Source organism: Suricata suricatta, chromosome 1 (assembly GCF_006229205.1).
Source record: "Suricata suricatta isolate VVHF042 chromosome 1, meerkat_22Aug2017_6uvM2_HiC, whole genome shotgun sequence".
Taxonomy (NCBI): domain Eukaryota; kingdom Metazoa; phylum Chordata; class Mammalia; order Carnivora; family Herpestidae; genus Suricata; species Suricata suricatta.
The window spans coordinates 187,661-206,713 of NC_043700.1; the positions used below are offsets into that span (position 1 = coordinate 187,661).

The window sequence follows — 19,053 nt, forward strand, 5'->3', positions numbered from 1 at the left end:
TAAACCAGGATGTCCTAACCTTTCATTTCAGCTACTTGGCTTTGAACTATAACATTCTACCAGGACAGGAAAAGTGATTTGATTATGTGAGATGCAGTACCGTTCACGGATAAGTGGTTGGCAGTCGCCCCTTGGAGGGGACTGGCCTTTGCTGGGCAGGCGGCTGCGTGCTGTGGACATGGGGACCGAGAACTGTTCAGGTTCAGGCCACAGGTCTGCCACCACGTGGTGTGTGATGGCAAGCGTCAGTCAGGTGGGCCAGCCACGCTCCCTGTGCTTCTGCTTGTTCCGTGTGACAGGGAGACAAGATGCTGGCAAAGCAACAGGGGAGGAGGACACGCCGGTGCCCGGAGGTGGACGCTCTGTGGTGCCATCCGTGTCAGTGTTGCTTTGTTGTAACTATCATCCTTTTAAATGCTCTGGGGTCAGCATCTGCAAAGTTCTGGGTGTGTTAATGCTATGTGATTGGACCCCAGGAGTCCTCAGAGCAGCTCTCTTCATCCCTGCTTCCTCCTGACCCTGAGTTTCTGTTTCAGACCCAGTTCAGAGTTTGCTACTGAAGGTCGCCCAACTGTTAAAATATATGACATACATATGTATCGGGTATATAATACATGTGTATCGGGTATAGAATATGCATATTATAGGTGGGAAATAAAGACTGTTATAGTAATATGCATATGTTATGTATAGTTCATGTACACATACATAATATGTACATGGTAAAATCTGCATATAACCCATGTAGGAAACACAAACTCTATTACAGTATATAATATGCATATATAGTATGTATATACGATGAATCTATCTGTAAATATATGTATGTAATGTACATATATCACATATGCAAGAAATATAGACTATTACAATATCCAATATGCATATATAGCATGTGTATTAATGCACATATCCATATATATTCATATTGCATATAATATTCATATGAAGGAAAGAGAGTCTAGTATAAATAGGCATATATGGTGTATATAAAATGCATATATTCATACGGTATGCATATACTAATATGCATATAATATGCAGAATACATATTAGTATGTAATATGCATATACAGTATATATAATGTCCGTATATATGTATATAAATGTATGTGTAGTATATGCAGGAAATATACTCTGTTACAGTTTATAATATGCATACATATCATGCATATATAATATATATCCATATATGCTATATAATATTCATATAATATGTGCAAGAAATAGTCTAGTATAAAATATGCATATATGGTATGTATATATAATGCATATATCTATATGTGCTATATACACATATAATAAATAATGCTTAATATGCATATGATTTATGCAGGAAATAGACCTAGTATATAATATACATATATAGCATATATAATGTATCCATCCATTGATATGTATATAATATGTATGTAATGCATGCAGGAAACACAGACTCTATTACAGCATGCAATGTGCATATATCCTGTGTATATGTCAAGCATGTATCCATACATGCACATACACTACATAATATGCAGGTAACAGATGCAGGAGACAGATCTGGAAGCTGACTCCCACAGGAAACAGGTGGGAGGGGCATGTGAATGAGCACTGCGGAGAGAGCCTATGGGTTGAGCCCAGAGGGGATCTGAGGGCCCCAGCCTCCTCACCCCGCTGGAAGAGCACAGACAGCCCTCTGTCCTGGGAAAACGGGGACGAGCTGGCTCCCTGGATGGACCCGGGCCGCATCCCTCTCCACAACCCCTGCCACCTCCCCCACAAGGACATCAGGGTGCAGGGACTGCTGAGGCCCTGTGCGGGGTGGTCAGGCACCTTCTGCTGGCTGTCCTGGGAAGGCTGCCAGGGGCTGGCAAGTCCCAGGGGCAGACCTGCCGGCTCTCCCCTGGCTGTGCTCTCCAGGGCTGGCACGTGCTCCCACCTTCTCCCTGCCCCGGCTCAGACCCTGAGTCCCTGTCACCGGGGCTGCCGCAGCGGCCTCCTGCCTGCCTGCCCTCCTCCTCATTCCCTCCCTCGCTTCCCCGCACGCATGCCAGCCAGCTCCTCCCTGCTCAGCAGCTCACCCTTAGCGGCTCACTGAGTCCTCATTTGTCAGCCCGCATCCAAGCTGCCCCCGGGGTGGCCAGCTCGAGAGCAGGCTGTGTGCCAGCCCGGAGCTCAGGCTGGAGACCATGTGCTGACTGGGTGGGCCGGCCAGGCCCTCGCTCCGGCCCCTGGTTGCCGGCGAAGCATGCTGCCCTAACCAAACGGAACAACCGCAGTCTCCAATCATTGCTCTGTGGGCCCCTTCCCAGGCAGCGTGGACCCTGCAAGATGCCCGCAGGTCAGACGACCCCGGGGGAGACGGCGCCCGCTGTGTGTCATCCTCAAGGCAGGACGAGACTCCTCAGGAAGGAAGCTGTCTGCTGCCCCCTTGCTCCTAAGCTGGCCCGGCCCCTCCCCCGGCAACTCCAGCCTCAGTCCAGGCCAGTCAGCCAGCCCCGGCCACCTGTCCCCATCCAGTGCTCATCCTGGGACTGCTTCCTGCTCCTGACTAGCAGCTCCTCACCTGGGAGGTGCCACCTGCCTTGGGGTCAGGGACACCCAGACCTCAGAGAGCCACCCACCCAACAGCGGACGCCAAACAGACCCCCGGGGGCGACTAGGAAACAGGAAACAACTGAAGAGATGCCAGGCCTCTCCCGGATCACTTCTAACCAACTCTCTGGGTGACTGACATAAGGAAACATCACCTGCTGCCAAACATCTGCCAAATGGCCAGTGCCAGACAGGGATTCAAATGTCCCCTCTGTAGGCTCCGGACTGCCACCTGGCCAGGCCGGCAGACGCGGATATACCCTGTGACGCCGGGGCATGGTCTCACAGATCCCGAAGGAGTCAGGGGCAGGACTCACCGTACCCGGGAGCGACGGCCAGCGGCCAGGACTGGACGCCTAGCAGGGGCAGGGCTGTCTCCTGCATGGCCTCATGGAGGACGGGACCCCTTACCTCCAAAGAGAGCCCCACATCTCTGGTGTGAGGGGCTCCACCGCCTCATGGGAGTGTCTGTCCTGCCTGCAGGGGCTCCCTGGCACCTGCCTTCCTCAACAGCCAAGTTACAGCTGCAGCACTTTAATATATTAGGAGGGGACAGTGTCTATTATATTATATTTTAATATAATTAAAAGCAAGTTTTCAAAGGAAATTCAATATCCAGCTGATAAATAGCAAAACTATGTGCTGTAATCTAGACTTTACAGCAGCATAAAGTTGTCATCCTATTATCTTTTGCTTTATTTTTCCATTAACATGTAATTTAATACAATTCTAATCTTCCTCTATATTAAAAAGCGCGACCATTATTGCTCCACTCACGTATCCTATTTCTGCCTAATGTTTAGCCTAGAAGCTACATTATGAATGTGGCTACATAAAAGAACAGTACAAAAGATAAAAGTTTAGCTGAAATGAATTAAATTTGATTACGTGACACATGGGTAACACATTCTCATTTCTGCCCTACGGGACTCAGTGCCCTGACGTATGCGTGCAAACTGACGCACTGCCTCTTAAAAATAATACCACTCGTAACAACAGAAAAGAAAATAGTGTACTGTAAATAATAGCAATTATAAAACTTCTAGGGACTTGAATTGGAGGTTGTTGCTTTTTTTAAGTCTCCGTAACATAGTATAGATACTTGGGGGCTGGCAGGGCCTCTGGTAAGTGAGGAAACACACACAACGTTGGGAGGCACCTGAGCGCCCTCATTTCCAGCTACTCGCCGCACCGTCTTCTGTTCTGAAGCAAGAGAAAACAGCAGTCTAAGCCTCATTACCCATTACCTGTCTCCCTAAATTCAAACTACAGTGTCAAGGCACATTTTACCCGGAGATTTCACAAGACTGTTGGTGTTCTCATTTGAACAAAAATGTTTTGAGTGTATGGATAAAAACTTTTAAAAATATGCTAACATGTCTGGCGCTATCTCTGCGTGCGGGCGCTGCGTGCAGGGAGGCAGTGCTTGTGCGCATGCAGCTGAGGAAGCCCAGGCTGGAAAGACAGGTGGGGGAAGGTCACTGAGGTCATACAGGCACACAGACTTGCACATACACATGCAGACCTGCACACTCACACAGACCTGCACACGCACATACCTGCACACACACACACAGACCTGCATATGCAGTTCTGCACATGGACACACACCTGCAAATGCACTTGCAGACCTACGCATGCATACCGCACCTGCACACACAGAACATGCACCTGCACACACGCACACACATGCACATGCACACATACCTGCACATGCACACACATGCACACAGTGTGCATATAGCTCCAGATGGCCTGCTGCCAGCACCAGCTGCTGCCAGGTGGGGGAGGGTGCTGTGTGGGTACCCCACAGGCCCTTTCTCATTAAACCAGGCTGCTGGTTGCACACCAACCCCGGGCCTGAGCCAACCAGGCTGGGCACATACTGTGGGGATGGGTCCAGGCCCCGGTTTTGGAGAAAGCATGGAACTGCACCTGCACCCCAGCCCTGGAGGAAGGCACCGCCTCCCTGAGGTCCTGCTACACCGAGGACACCAGTGTGTCCCCTGGGGGCCTGAAGCCCACCGACTCACACGAGCTGCCTGCCTGCACTTTCATCTGATTTTATCTGTCCACTGGGCAGACGCTTCACTGTCACTGTGCTTGCCATCCACCTGAAAAGGAACATCCTCACTAAAGGTGGAAGCTACGAGTAGAGAGTAGACCACACGAGACAATAGCAAATGGCACCGACTTGGTAAGCGGGCTGTGGAGCGGCTTGCTGGAAAGTGGAATATTCTGCTATAACGTATTTTTCCCACACCAGCTCACCTGGCCGCCATCTCCTCTGCCCCTGTGCAGAGCTGTGAGGTGCTCCCGCTTCGTCCCTGGAGTTGTCCTGGCTCCCTTTCTCTGCTGCCTTCACCCTTTACCCACCCACCCTCCTGCTCCCCGCGAGCGGGCCTCCCTCAGCCTCCTCGTCCGTAAGTCTTCATGCCCGTGGTCCCATCTCCGTCTCATCGCGGCCTCACAGCCTACGCATTGGCCAGGGAGCGAGATAAGGAACAGCCGTGTGAGCCTACTCCTGTATTTACCACATGAAAGTAGGAAAGATGTGTCCCGCCGTATGTTGAGGACCCTCCCTGAACCCCATCAACCAAGAGTTTCCTCAAAAATTTAACAACAGAGTACAAGGTGCATACGCAGACCACTGCGAAATGGGGGAGGAGTCCGTGATGCTCCGGACGAATGGACAGGTGTCCCTTATTCGTGGACTGACTCAACTCCCTGAACCGTGTGCAGACTCCACATGACCTCTATCAAATTCACAGCTGGCTTCTTGGTAGAAATTCAAAGGCTGACCCTAAAATTCATACACATGGAAAAAGAAAACTAAGTGTGAAGCTGGAGGCAAGAAGGAGATAGTAAAGCTTAGAGTGATGGAGGGACTCAATGAAGCCAGAGGTTGGTTCTTTGAGAGACTGATAAATTGACAAGCCTATGACTGGAATGGAAGAGAGAACACTCAAGTGACTAAAATCAGAAATAAGTGGGGAGTCAGCTCTGACGAGATAAATAAAAAGGATTATGATACTACGACAACTCACACTAAGACAGTAGACAAAATAGATGAAATGGGTGAATTCATGGAAATACACAAATTATTTCCAGAAGAAACAGAAAATCCAGTCAGCCCAATAACAATAAGGACATCGAGTCAGGAATCAAAAACCTCCCAACAGAGGAAAAGCTCAGGACCAGATGGCTTCGCTGGCCAATCCTGCCAGACATGGAAAGAAAAATTAATGCCAATTGTTCCCAAACTCTTCCAAAAAGCTGAAGAGGTGGGAACACTTTCTAGCTTGTTCTACGAGGCCAGCATAACCTGATATGGAAGCCAGTCAACGCATCATGAGGGCAGAAAATCACAGACCAATATCCTTTTCAAACATAGACGCCATCATCCTCAACAAAATATGAGCAAACCTAACGCGGCAACGTACTCAAAGTGTTATACACCGTGGCCAAGTGGGTTACCCGGGAATGCAAAAGTGGTTCAACACAGAAAAATCAATACATCACAACAGAGTAACAGGATGAAAGTGAAAACATGTGACCAACTCAACTGACGCAGGAAAGGCATTTGGTAAAATCAAAGGACCTCTTGTGATAAGAACACTCAGAAAAGTAGGAATATAAGAGAATTTCCTCATCATGATAAAAGCATTTGAGAAAAACCCACAGCTAACATCATACTCTGGTGAAAGACTGAACGCTTCTGCCCTGAGTCAGCACAAGACAAGGGACCTGCTCTTGCTGTCACTCTTCCAAACTGAACTGGAGGTTCTCACCAGAGCAATTAGATAGATAAGAGGAAGAAATGAAAGACACCCAAATAAGAAAAGGAGATGTATCTATCTCTATTTGCAGATGACAAAATCCTGGAGAATCCATGAGAAAGCGATTTGAGCTAAGAAACAAATCCAGCAAAGTTGCAGGTTCCATGATCAAAACATAAAAATCAGTTGTGATTCTGCATCCCAGCATGAACAACCCAAGAATGGAATTAAGAGACCAGTTGCATTGACAATAAAATAGTCAGGATTACATTTAACCAAGGAGGTGAGACATTTATCTCGAAAACTAGAAAACATCACTGAAAGAAATTAAAGACTTGGATAAATGGGAAGGCGTCCTGTGTTCGTGGGTCAGACGACTTTCAATACTGCCCAAAGTCACCTCCAGACTCAACATGATGCCTACCAAAACTCCCGCTGGCTTTTTTGCACAAGTGGAAAAATCCAGTCCTCAAATTCACATGCAGATGCAGCAGGTCCCAAACAACCAAAACAATTTACAAAGGAAGAAGGAAGTTGGAGTACTCAAAGGTCCTGTTCCAAAATGTACTACAAAGCTACGGTAATGAAAACAGTGTGGCGCTGTCCCAGGGATATACATAAAGGCCCCTGGAATAGAGTTGAACCCATACAGACGTGACCCCATACATCTGTGACCAGCTCAGTTCTGCTAAGAGCGCCAACACCGTGAAAAGAACAGCATCTTTTATAAATGGAGCTGGGATAACCCAGTACCCATGCACATAAGAACAAAGCCCGTATCCTCTGGGCAAAAATGAACTCAAAACAGATCAGAGAACGAAAAGTAAGGGATAGAAGTAGACAATTCTTCAAAGAGAACATCCACTTATTTCCTTGGCCGTGTGAACTAGAAGTGGTTTCCAGACATGCCAGCCAAGGTACAGGAAAAAAAAAGACAAAATGGATTTCAGAAAGTTAAAAACTTTTGTGCTTTAAAGCAAACCACGAGAGGAGTGAAAAACAACCCATAGAATCAGGGGGATGAGGAAGTACACATAGAGTGTATAAAGAACACTTACATCTCAATTATAAAAAAGGCAAATGATAGCCAGATAAAAATGATCAAAGGAGCCAAACAGATATTTTCCCAAAGAAGATACATAAATGGGGGCACCTGGGTGGCTCAGTCGGTTAAGAGTCCGACTTTGGCTCAGGCCATGAATTCATGGTTCATAGGTTCGAGCCCACGTCAGGCTCTGTGCTGACAGCTCAGAGCCTGGAGCCTGCCTCAGATTCTGTTCCTCTCTCTTTCTCTGTTCATTCCCTGCTTGTGCCCTGTCTCTCTCAAAAATAAACACAGATTAAAAAAAAGAAGACACATAAATGGCCATTAAGTATGTGAAAGGATGCTCAACATCATTACCATCAGGGAAACGCGGCTGAGAGGCCACGCACTCGGAGGTCTGTATCGGAGGCAGACGGGACGAGGGTTCTGAAGCACACAGGAACGCGAAATCTCGTACCCCGCTGGAGCGGGGAGAATGCGCAGTGGTACAGGTGCTTTGGAAAACAGGCGGGCAGTTCCTTACATGATTGAACAGAGTTATCACACGACCCAGGGATCCAACCCCCAGGCACACGCCAAGAGAGACGGAAGTCAGTGTCTGCACGAAACCTTGTGGGTGTCTGTTCTCAGCAGCCCTGTTCACAACAGCCCCAAAGTGGAACAACCCAAATGTCTATCACCTGATGAACGGATAAACAAAGGGGCCGTATCCATTCAGTGGGATGCTATGAGGCAAGTACTGAGGCACGATCCCATTTCTGTGAAGCGTCTAGGACAGGCGAGTCCACAGGGGCAGACAGCAGGTGGTTGCTGGCTAGGGCCCGGGGCAGGGAGGACAGGGAGCCACTGCCAAGGGTATGAGGAATACAGATGCTCTGAGTGGCTGGCAGCAATGGCCGCACATATCTGTACGTGTGCTGAAAACTACGCAGGGATGGGGAAGTGTGCAATGTGCATTATGTCCCCACGGAGCACGCATACGTGAATGAACACCTACGATGGTACGAGATCTAGAAACACAAAGTTGAATATGTTCAAATTTCAATTTACAAAATGTTCCTTATGTGTTCTAGAATCCAGCAAAAGACCTGTTTAGTGAATTTAGGGAAGCAGTAACCTTGTTGGTTTGCTTCTTAGTGAATGTGTGGTCAAAGCCGGGAGGCTCAGAGGCAAACTCGTGGTTCAGAGCAAAGGTCCTAGGCATGTTCACACACATCTTCCTCTGTCCCGTCTGGCCTTCCGGGATCATGTGTTGTGATCAGACTTCTCTTCCATCGGGGTATTTTACGTGGTTTGGTTATTCACTGTTCACCCTGTCACAAAATTGCACAAGGTCTGAGTCCATCAATAAACCAATGATGATGGTTCAAGTTGTGCAGCGAATGGCTGCAGCTCTTCGGCCCCCTGCCTGGGGACCATGGGGGGAGCGTCAGGGCAGCCCGGCCAGGACCCCGCACCCTTTACTGCATCCTCCACGCAGGCCCATCCAGCATCCGTCCCGGGACACTCCTGCTCCTTGCACAGCGAGGCTCTGCCTTTATCCACCCAACGTTCCAAGGTCTTGAGACCCAGGCTTCACACCAGAGTCACCTGGGCACGGTCCCAGGCATGGTGACACTTCACCTCAGGATGTGGGTCATCAACCCCCAGATATGGCGGTGGCCCTCGGATCCATACTCCTCACTGGTGATCTGTTGCAGGCGGTGTCATGCTGCCCAGCCAGCCTCCCATCTCTCTGAGTCGCTCTCTGCAACCACCATGCTTCCTCCTTGGGGTCTGGCCACCCGGTGACTATATAAGTCAGCGACGCCTGCCCACACGCTGTGAGCACTCGGGTCCCCCGGGCGTGGGAGCCACTGGCACACCGCATCCTCTCACACGTTCCCAGCCTGCTAGGGCTCGGAGGTAACTCCTCATATTTGCAAGTGCTCTGACCCCTTTGAAGGAAAGGTTCTGTAGGAAAGGCCTTGCCGCGCCCAAACTGAGGCACGGGGCTGAGTTCAGCAGAAAGCATCCTGCTGAAGCACTTCCCATTGCTTCCTGTGCTTTTCTTCTTTAGATGTCCTTTTAAAAAACTCCTGCTGTTATACCATCAGGCCCCAGTGGATGAAACCATCCACATTTGTGCGGTTTCACAGCGTTTCAAAAGCATGACTGTGTTACCCACAAACGGTTCCAGTGTGGCAGTATTTCTCTGTTCTGTAAGCGGGCACAGAGGGCGGCACTGGGGAGAGGTGCGTGGCCATAGTGTGTGGCTGCCGCCTGACCAGGCTCTGCAGCCTCCTGCGTGTGAGGAACGGACCCCGTGGTTTGAGCCGATGTGTGTGGTGCTGGGTCTCAGAGCCTGAGGGACACAGACGAGCAGTCAGTGTGGACGGGAGCACCACGCAGCCTGTGTGGACGATGCTTCTTACACAACACAGTCTGACCTGCAGAGCCACCCTTGAATGGTAGCTATCAGTACCGGCTTCTTCCAAACAAGAAAACCGGTTTCAGAGAGGGCAAATGGTGTGCCCAAGGTCAAGGAGCCCCAAAGCAGGACCCCAGCATAACTCAAAGGGCTGCCATGTCCCCTCTGAGGTTTGCCTCTATTCTAGGTGTGACTACATCACAGCTCCTGGGGCTCTAGGTGTGACTACATTGAGGCCCCTGGGGTTCTAGGTACAACTACATCGAGGCCCCTGGGGCTCTAGGTACAACTACATTGGGGCCCCTGGGGCTCTAGGTACAGCTCCACTGTGGCCCCTGGGGCTCTAGGTGTGACTACATTGAGGCCCCTGGGGCTCTAGGTGTGACTACATTGTGGCCCCTGGGGCTCTAGGTACAGCTCCACTGTGGCCCCTGGGGCTCTAGGTGTGACTACATTGAGGCCCCTGGGGCTCTAGGTACAACTACATTGGGGCCCCTGGGGCTCTAGGTACAGCTCCACTGTGGCCCCTGGGGCTCTAGGTGTGACTACATTGAGGCCCCTGGGGTTCTAGGTACAACTACATCGAGGCCCCTGTTGATGGGAGGGTTCTGTCTCAGTCCACAAAGCTGTGTGGCCTCGATGCCAAGGAATGCCCTTGTTTCAAGTGTTTGGTCCCTCCAGTCACCACATGGTTGGTCCCCTTCTCTCACCAGCTCCTCTGCTGGGCTGTGACAGAGTCCGGGGCCCACCCCCCCCTTTACATGGAGTTCGCCAAGGGCCCTGGAGAAGGTCTCTGTTTCAAGTTCCGGAGGGTCTCTTTGGACACATGCTGCTTGTCGCTAAAACAAACACAGCGAGGGTCAGCTCCTACCCTGGGGCTGTGAGATGAGCGGCCCCTCCCGTAACAGGAGCTGCACAGCAGGGACAGCTGTCCTGCCGCACACAGAAGCGGCCACTGGAGCCTGAAGCTTGGTCTGGCGGACGGTTGTGGGTGGCTGTCACGCCCACTCCCCTGGGGACACAGGCAGGGCCCTCCCCTCACAGGACAGCAGGCTGAATTATCGCGGTAAAACTATTCCTAGAAAAGCGGTCACAGAGCTCAGGAAGATGAACCGGGCGGCCCCCTTGCCCCCGAGGAGGAGGAGGACGGGCAGCCACACCACCTCCCAGCTCAGGACCCACACCTGCACAGCACGAGCCCGGCCAGGCTCGGCCTTCTGCTCCCCTCTCAGGTGTCCTGTCTTATCCCATAGCCGCACGGCCGAGGCGCCGGGCCTCAAGGAAATCAGCCCAGGGATTTAAAGGAATTTAGTTTGCTTTTCTTTCTCTGCATTCAACTCTGGTCAGGTTTCAGGGACTTCCGCGTTTGTGAGATGCGTTCAGAGGGGAGATCAGGCCGTCTTGCTGAGGCATGATTGGTGGGGGAAACGCTGATTGCAGGAAGCAGTTCGGGGTGTGCTGCAGAGATCTGGGTTAAGACGCATATTTGGGGTGGATTTTGAAGGACTCAAAAGGAAGAGAGACTTGAGAGTGAACAGCAGGCAGGTGGGCTGGAAGAAGGGAGAGTGAGAGAGCGGCAGAGGGAGGGAGTGGCCGCTAAAGTGCATCGCTGGCAACAGTGACGCCCGGGCCCTCCAAGAGTGCCTGCAGGCCCCTGCCCGCCGCCTGGGGTTCACCGCCCAAACGCCACCACTTTGAGCTGCGGCTGTTGAGGCCATGGTGCCTGAGTCGCAGCCACGGCGAACCCCTCTCTTTCCTCCACTGCCCGTGTCCCCTGCATGGCTTAGCCACCTGGCCTGCTGAGACCCTCTGCAATGCCCCCTCTTCCCAGCCCCTGGGGGCGACCCTGAACTTACCCACAAAACTCAGTCAATGCCTCCTCAGCACTGGACAGAATGTGTTAGCTGTGCCCTTCCACGCACTCACTCATCCCTTCCCTCCTTCCCTCCCTCACCCATCCTCACCCCTGCAAGCCATGTGCTCCGTGTCTGTGGTGCACCCTGCTTGGTGTCAGGGGTCAGGGAAGGAAGTGGACGGACAGTCCCCGTTCTGAAGAGGGAAGGTCTGAAATGCGCGGTCCAGTAGGAGAGACCAGCGTGGGGGCAAATCACTGGGGCAGAGAGCGTTCTGTGCGCAGAGGGGCCTATACAGTGCGGGTCAGCATCCGGGGCGAGAGGGACAGGGGACAGGATGGAGGTGATGCTGGGGCTGGGGGTGGGGGCGGGGGCGCTGGGATGTGATGCCAGGCAAGGGGGATGGGGGTGGCTGGGAGGTGATGCAGGGGTGAGGGGGATCGGGCCGGGCCGGGAGGTGATGCCGGGCCACGGCCACCTCGCCTGTGGGGTGGAGATGATGAGCATTGTCAGGACTGAGCTGCTCTCAACACTGTGACTGTCTTGTTCAGGTGACAGAAACAACTGTTTTGTACCATCACGTCACAGCATAGTGTAGGAAGCACACTTTAAAAATAACCCAAATTTACCAAAGGAAAACCAGATGCCTGGCATATTCTTCTAAGCACACATATCTGGATGAGCTTAAGACAATGTGCGTGCCCAGTGGGCACAGCTATGTGACCCCTGGGGACCTAGCACGTGCCTTTATCCTGCACCACAAACCCCGCGTGTTGGTGGTCCTGCAGGGCGGGGTAAGGACGGCTCCCGGTCCATCATGGGACCATGTGCACTGGTGACGGAGGGAGTAAGTTGCAGCCTCCTTCCTGGGCAATCTGAAACCCAGACACAGAGGCAGTGGGGCAGGAACCGCAGAGAGGGAGGCCCTCAGCTGTCACGTGGGGTGACCAGGTCCCGGGGGCCCCCGGCGGCCGCGTGGGGAGGCTCCCGCTCTGCCTGGGAGGACGTTCCGGTCACACGCAGCGGCCGGCAGACGCCTCTGGCCCGCACGCACCTGTCCACCCACCAAGGGAGCCCCCCGCGCCTGTCCCCTGCAGCCAGAGACGGCTGAAAACAGGCTGCGGGGACAGGAGCACACACTTCGCCAGACAGAGCCGCGTGACCCACTTGGAAACGGAACTGAGGGAAGGAAGGCTGAATCCACTCAAACCACAGTGTCCGCTAACATGGAGGGTCCCGCTGACTCTTGTCGCCCGTCCCACAGCACAGCCCGCGCACGGCTGCCTGCACGCTGAGCCGAAACCCGACCGAGGGACCTGGCGGGCTCCCTGACCGGCGGAGGGGCGCGCCCAGCTCTGCGGCTGCTCCGGGCCCCCCGCTGGCCCCGCAGACGGAGGCTCCCTGGCGCAGCCTGGGCCGAGGGCTCGCTGACGTCACTTCCGGGATCCAGGCTCCCGCTCCGTCTTCGGCTCTCCCAGAGCCTTTCGTCTTTTCCGTGAAGCATTTCTGGCGAGCACATTTGCAGCTTAATTGCACTTAATCACCAAGGGACTTCTCGTGGATGGGCCAGAAAAGTATCTTTTAAGCCCATCTTGAGTCCACTACTCACAAACAACGGCTTCCAAAGCACTGAAGATCGCTATTAGCTGTAAACCTAACCCCGTTGTTCGAGAAGCCAAGGTCATTTCTGGCACTTTCTGTCCTACTACATCTACCTCGTGAAATACACGGTTAGCTTCACAAAAGCAGTTACAATTTTCCCCCAAATCTCTTTCTCCTAAATTTGCTTTGATGCAAATCAGAGAGGCTCCTTGATTGAAATCAACCAATCTTCCTCTTACCTTCTCCATAGGTTTGCTTTGACAGGAGTTTATAACCTGTCACAAACATCTGTTGTGAATTCCCAAAGGCATACTCAGAGTCTAGTAGAAGAATGACTGTTTTAAAATATTTGATTTTTGAGAATTGTTTCATGAGCAAGATAATTTTGAAATAGGAACTCACAGTAATTTTTAAATTAGTATCAATGATGATTTTCTCATTTTATAAGCTTGAAGTTCAATGAAAATTAAGTTAATTTAAATATTTTAGGTGACAGAAACTCATGTCATACTTTTATAAACATCTTAATTTAGATTTTATATATTTGTTTTATTTTTATATATCTACATATTTATATATTTCTTTGAGAGGGAAAGCGAGAGAGAGAGCACACAAGTGGGGGAGACAGACAGAAAGAGAATCCCAAGCAGGCTCCATGTTCAGCCTGGAGCCCGATGCAGGGCTTGATCCCATGAGCTGTGAGATCATGACCTGAGCCGAAATCAAGAGTCAGATACTCAACTTGCTGAGCCACTGGGGCACCCCAACATTTTAATTTAAAATCCATGCTACCGAGGTGCCTGGGTGGCTCAGTCCATTGAGTGGCCAACTTTGGCTCAGGTCTCATGGTTTATGGGTTCGAGCCCCACATCGGGCTGTGTGCTGACAGCTCAGAGCCTGGAACCTGCTTTGGATTCTGTCTCCAGCTCTCTCTCTCTCTCTCTCTCTCTCTCTCTCTCTGTCTCTGTCTCTCCCCTTCCCCCTTGTGCTCCATCTCTCTCTGTCTCTCAAAAATAAATAAACATTAAAAAATAAAAATAAAATTTTAAAAATCCATGTTATCCACCAGGGGGCAGGTGGAGGCTCTTGTGACCAAGGCACGCGGAGATTTGGGGACAATATATTCTCTCACTGAATCCAATGACGGCCCAGGTCGCACGAGTAGGGATTTACAGCCTATCTCATCTTCTCCGGCTGTCCGTGACAAATGCCTGGGGATTTTTTAGCAGGGAAATTTCTTCGGGGAGAGCGTCTCATCTGGGGACGTGTGGGCCGAGCCCGTGGACCCCACGGCCTCCCCGGAGACCATCTTGGCGCTCTGAGCGTGAGGCCTGTCTCCCTCGCAGAAAGATGGATTTTGGGTTAGATTCCTTGAACATTTTCAGAATATCTGCACAGAAGTGCACCTTCTGGTAACTTCCTTCATTACAAATCAGAGAGAAGGTGTTTGCACAAACCAGCCTCTCCTTTCTACCCCTTAAAAACTTTTTTGGGGGCTCCTGGGAGGCTCAGTGGGTTAAGCATCCGACTTTGTCTCAGGTCATGATCTCGCGGTTCATTGGGCTTTGTGCTGACAGTCGGAGCCTGGAGTCAAATTCTGTGTCTCCCTCTCTCTCTGCTCCTCCCCACTCACGCTCCCTCTCTCTCTCAAAAAAAAAACAACCACCTTAAATTGAAGTCGAAATATTTCTGTGCATTTTCTTTGAATCAAACAGGTATATTAGAATCAACATAGGCTGTTACAGTTAAGACGGGGTAACTCGTGAATCCTTTACTACCTGAGGGGGTTTGCAAAGGAGCGTGACCTTCTGACAGATAAGTTAGGCCACGTCGCAGAAGGCACAGAAGTCTATCCCTGTAGCCAGGTGCTTAGGGGCTCCCTGTTCCATATAAAGAACAATCTTGAACGCAGAACCCACCCTTGTGAGAGGACATTTCTGGTAGTATTAGGAAACCAACCTCCTCTTTGCTTGTTTCTTTATATGCTGCCATGTTCCAATAAGGATTTAACTTGGTTTTAAAAATACAAACGAGAAAGTAAAGTAAATTAAAAATTAACTCTGTGGCGTGGGGGCAAAGCGCAGCCAGCCCCAAAGAGGGGCCACTTCCGCATGATGTCACCCTGAGTTAAAAGCAACATAAGCCCAGGGCGTTCAGGAAAAGCTCTTTGCTTCGGGGTGCACGGCCTAGACTCACACTGGAAAGCAGCGCCCCAGCAGGGCTTTGGCCGACTCCTCTTTACCTAAGAGCCCTCCCAGCACAACAGGAAGCCTTTGTTTTCCAAATCCCTCCTCTCCCCTCCCTGCTAAAGGCCTTGCTCGCTCACAAGAACCTCAGCTCTGTGGCCCAGGGCCTGCGTGGGCATCATGTTGTTTGAGCAATTCAGAATCCAGGGTGTCTTTGGAATGTCTGCCTCACTGTGGACTCCCCACCGTGGCTATTGCACTTGACTTTCTCCTGTTAATCTGTCTTCTGGCCACACGATTCTTGGTCAGCTAGAAGGACCCAGGGAGGGACAGGGAAGACCTGCCCGGTGACAGAACTGAGAGAAGGAAGTGTGGAATGGTATGCAGCAGGAAGTGAGGCCAGGGACCCAGACCCCTGGGAATTAGCCACAGGTGGTTCTCACGCCCACGCAAGAGAAGAAACAAACTGAGGTGTCCAGATGCTCAAGACACAAGTGTTGGTCGGAAGATGCAATTTCAAAATCAAGAGTGCATCCCCTCTCTGTGTCTCCTTAGAGAATATTCTTTTCCAGCTGTATTGAGACGTAACTGACATATCACATTGCTTAAGCTCAGGGTATCCCATGCGATCTGGGAAAATGAAAATAATTTCATAGACACAAAAATACAAATTATTAACAAAAAGTTTTAACCACACAAGCAACTTTAGCCACCAAACTATGTGAATAAAATATTTTTCACAAGTATAAATCCATAGACAAAACAAATGAGCAAAGGAAAACGAGAGAGAGAGGCAAAGCACTAACCAGACTCCTAACTCCAGAGGACACACCAGGGGTCACCAGAGGGGAAATGGGGCAGGGGCACAGGGGAGGCGTGAAGGATGCCCTGTGAGGAGCACCGGGTGCGGCGCGGACACGCAGGGTCACCGTACTACACGCCTGGAACCCACAGTCCCCAGCGTGGTAACTAACTGCGATTTAAATAAAAACTTAATTAAAAAAGGAAGTACAAATGTTTCACCAAGAAATTTATCCAAGAAAATATACATTCAAGAAAGGAGGATGGCCCCGATATCACCAGGTCAAGAGCATGAGAACACACACACTCACCCTACTTACACTCCCGGACTGTACAGCACACACACACATACCTGCACACACACCCTCACCCTACACACACACACTCCCATACCATACACCTCTCTTTCTCTCTCTCTCTCGTAATCTCAGTATTTGACAGGTGTACAATACTTATCCAACTTTTACCAAATGTTCACGTTTTGGGGAGAGGAATTATGTCGCTTCCAAAAATAAACTTTAAAAAACTATACAAAAAAGAGTTTCAGCAGACTGAGGATAAACTGAGATTGTAGAATACATTTGGGGACTTTATAGCTTCTTGACATTTACTGACCACAAAATATTGGGGAGGGGGCAGCCAGGGGGCTCAGTTGGTGGAGCATCTAACTCGTGGTTTTGGCTCAGGTCATGATCTCATGGTTTGGAAGACGGAGCCCTGTGTCAGGCTCCAGGCTCTGCCTAAATTTTCTTTCTCTCCTTCTGCCCCTCCTTGCTCGCCAGTGGGCTCTTTCTCTCTCTCTCTCTCTCTCTCTCTCTCTCTCTCAAAAACAAAAATAATAATTGAAATAAACTTCCCAGGGAAATGCGTTGGGAAACAAATGGAATGTTTATCCCTGACCTACTATATTCGGAATCCAACGATGTCCTTCCACGTGGGGATTTTCTACCACCCGGATCACAGGTGCCACTGGTGTGCAGGCAGAAAGGGCCCCCTGACTGAATGCTGACCCCTGCTGTCTGGCGAGGGGACACCTGTGCTGGCAGCACACCAAGGTCAGCAGTTTCTACACCAGCAGCCAACTGCAGGACACGCCTCCTGTCTGCTCGAGTGCAAGTATTTGCCAGCTTTGTCACAGAAGCTCGTCTGGACGCATTCAAGCGCTGAGCGCGCCTGCGCCGCCTGGACTGTGCCTGGACCCCACCTTACTTGTGAGACGCTTGGGGACTGGCATCGCACATTTCGGGTAAGAAATGTTGGATTTGGTACTTCTTGTAAATGCAAATTTATCTCGGTATTAGATGAATACCTTGGGCTCTACACTGACACGTTTCTTCCAAAGCCTGGGGTCCCTTTCACTGCCCAGCACTGAGAAAGCCGACAGAGTGCAGAACCTAATAGAAGCGATTTTCTGCCGTCAAAATTGTCTGAGAGCCAGGACAGTTAAGTCGTGTGAACACTGGAGGACACGGTGGGATCCAGAGCAGGTGAAGACTCTTCCGTTATTAGCCTGGAAGTCACCTAAGAAATTCCATCTCCTGTTTGTCTGCTTTCTTTTTTGTTAATGTTTCTTTATTCTTGACAGACAGAGTGAGCACAAGCAGGGGAGGGACAGAGACAGAGGGAGACACAGGATCCAAAGCAGGCTCCAGGCTCCAAGCTGTCAGCACAGAGACCGTCATGGGCTCGAACTCATGAGCCATGAGACCATGACCTAAGCCAAGTTGGCCGCTTAACCGACTGAGCCCCCGAGGCACCCAGCCTTTCTTAAATGGAGACCACATTCTGTCCCCTTTCTGGAGACCACAGGCCACACCCCTCCTGGTTTTCTGCCCCTTTCTCGGCTGCCTTCTCCATCTGATGGGAGGTCTTGCTCATCTCCCTTGCTCTCAGACCCTGTGGGGCTCCCTGCTGCCCAGAGAACAAAGGAGCGCCTGCCCCCGCAAGGGAGTCTGTGCCTGCTCCACCATCTTTTGGAAGACTCCTTCTGCCTCCCTGGCTCAGGTAGCTCCCACTGCCCTTCCCAGCTCTGATGGCTGCTTCCCGGCTGGCATTGCTGACCTGCACAACTTAGCCTCCACAGAAAGCCTGCGGGCTCCGCATGCCCCACACTTTGGTGGCCCAGAGCAGATTTCTGTCGCTGCAGACTTTTGGGAGAAACAAAGCATCAAGGATGCAGGCACCAGGACCAGGACCAGGACCAGGACCACTCAGCACTGCAACTTTGCTTGGATTGAGGTAGTTGTCTGATCCATACTGGTCACTCCTGTTAGACTACAGGTCCCCTCAGGACAAGGGTACCTGTGACAAATTCTCTCCTTTCCAGACCCAGCCAGGCCAGTCCACATCTCTGCAGACCAGGTTTGCCCCTGGACTGTAAAGATATAAACAAGCAGGGACAAGGGTTCCAACAGCCCAAGGCCACATCCCTAAGGGACCCCAGCCCCCAAAGTGTCTGCCCGAGAAAGTCCAGCTTCAAGAAACTGCCCACATGTCCAACTGCACCTGGGGACTTTTCCAGGCTTGGTGGCAGGAGCCTGAGCACCAGGAGCCCCGTCAGCAAACCCAGGTCAGTGAACCTACACTTGCAGTCTCTGTACCTGCCCTCCCACCAGCGGCCCTCCTGCGACTGCCCCTCCCTGCACCTGCCCCCCTGCACCTGCCCTCCCTGCACCTGCCCTCCTGACCTGCCCCCCTGCACCCGCCCTCCCTGCACCTGCCCTCCTGCACCTGCCCCTCTGCACTCACCCTCCTCCACAGCCCTCCCTGCACCTGCCCCCCTGCACCGGCCCTCCTGCAC

At 51.2% G+C, this 19,053-nt stretch overlaps 1 protein-coding gene across 2 annotated transcripts in view; it reads right to left on the minus strand.

Moving 5' to 3' along the window:
• DLGAP2 (DLG associated protein 2) overlaps positions 1 to 19,053 on the minus strand; it is a 648,525-nt gene that overhangs the window by 106,956 nt on the left and 522,516 nt on the right. The window lies entirely within an intron of this gene.